Raw genomic sequence first — 2267 nt, 5'->3', positions numbered from 1 at the left:
TATACTGCCTCCAAAAAAAGTCCATACAAAAACACATACACTATCTTGAGACTCAAGAAGAAAGATAGAAGTTTGTATGTGGTATTCAAGAAATATTAAGTGTTGCTAACCTCTGTGTTAATATAAAGTGTAATAGACTTAAAATAAGACCCAAAACTCGAGCGCTTTCGAATAGTCAACTATTCGAAAGCGCTCGTGTTTTGGGTCTTATTTTAAGTCTGAAACATTTATATTAACACAGAGATTAGCAACACTTAATATTTCTTGAATACCACATACAAACTTCTATCTTTCTTCTTGAGTCTCAAGATAGTGTATGTGTTTTTGTATGGACTTTTTTTGGAGGCAGTATATTCATATAGGCAATGCAAAAACCTATATACCTGCCTTGGTTTAAGATTGCATGTAGACAGTATGTCACCAATGTACTTGTGAGACACCTGACTTTTTTGTTTTGCTAACGTACTGTCATCGAGATCACGTGACTATTCTCACGCCCTCTACTTTCTAGAACTATCCTGTACTTTGGCGAATGCTCTAGCATTTACTAGATATAGGGTAGTCTGGTATATAAAAGAGGGTGACAACGTGACGGGAATGGAATGTGTGTGTAGACAGTGAGTAATTGATCTGCAGTCAGAGAGTATTATTGAGCACGTTCGTTGTTATAGCGTTTGTTTAGCGCGATTGTTGAAGTTGAGTGTATCGGTAAAGTTATATTCGGAAAGAATAAACCAGTTTTATTAAGAAAGGACTTGTGTCGCTTAAGTTTCGTCGGAACGAAGTTACGGAAAGTTAATTAACAAAAGGAGACGTAACAGTACTTAAGTTAGATATTTCCATAGTTCTGTCTCTTGATTCCTCTTGGTATCATCTCTTGTTTTGTACCTTCAATCCTACCAGACAGTTTTGGTAACAAAACATTGTGTTTGAAAATGAAGAAATTTATGTTTCAAACTATTATCCTCGTGTTTGCTTGTTTTTCTTTATGTCGGTGTTCAATTGATTCTTTGCTTAATATTCCTGCACCTGCATTTTTGCCCTTTTTGCTGGATATCACATCATGTTAATGAAGAATGAATTTTGAGCTCAACCATATAATGCTGCATATTTTCCTGTAATTTGCAGAACTGCAGCCGAATTTTATATTGTAATTAAAATTATTGAGCGTCTTTGAAGCTACATTTATCTTTGATAGAAACCTATAAGCTATTAGCAATAAAAAAAACAAAAAACAACACTGTTCTAATTTAAGCTTTCTTTCATAAAAAAGGATCTCATTGTATCGATTTTTATTCCACTTCTATATTCTTGCACTGTTGTATGATTTTAACGATTGACTGATGTTGTTAACCATTTTTGTGGCATTGTTTCGTTGAACTCCAAGCATAGACTACCTTAAAAAAATTGTAACGCTGAAATTCAGATTTTCATAGGATCTATCTCTTCTGTGGACTCGACTCGCAATCTGTGGGCCACGGAACATACTTTCAGCCATATGAGCTTTATACTGTGATGGTTTATATCACTTTTCGATGGTAAAAGAGTAGCTAAAGAGAGGCGGTTGGTAGTGTTGACTATCTGCCTTTCCTCTATTCTTTCATTACGTAAGCCTGTCTGAGAAGCACCGATGATGTTTCAACATCTATGGTGCCCCAAAGGTCTTAACTTAAAATCCATTTTGTAATGCTCTATAACTCACGGTAACTGAAGTATTGGCTCCTTTGCAATGTCAGCTTGAGGATGCAAGGTCTTCAGACTCGTTTTGATGTTATTCCATGCCTTCCTAAGAAATCTAACATAATTTACAGCACAGGAAAGCAAAACCTCATCCTGGTTACTAAGGTGAAAGGGTCAATCGCACTAACACATCCACATTCCTCTGTGTAGCGATTAAATATAATAGTTGCGAAAACTCTGAAACCATCCAGCTCTCGAACACTGAAAAGTAACGAAAACGATCTTATAACTCCACATATTGTCCATTCAGTAAGTGAGAATTAGAAAAAAAAATATGATAATTTTCTATAGACCTTCAGGAAGCAGAATTATGAAGCTTAAGAGCTACAGGGCAAAACACAAGGGTAATGTTGCGTCATCGAGATCATGTGATTCTCACGCTCTCTCCTTTCTTGAATTATCCTGTACTTTGGCGAATGTTCTAGTTCTTACTAGATATAGGGTAGGCGAATATATATAAGAGGGGAATGTAACGTGTCTGGGTAGATAGTGAGTAATTGATTTGCGGTCGGAGTATTATTGACGTT

Source organism: Limulus polyphemus, unplaced genomic scaffold (genome assembly GCF_000517525.1).
Source record: "Limulus polyphemus unplaced genomic scaffold, Limulus_polyphemus-2.1.2 Scaffold210, whole genome shotgun sequence".
Classification (NCBI taxonomy): Eukaryota; Metazoa; Arthropoda; class Merostomata; order Xiphosura; family Limulidae; genus Limulus; species Limulus polyphemus.
This window is presented reverse-complemented; position numbering follows the sequence as displayed.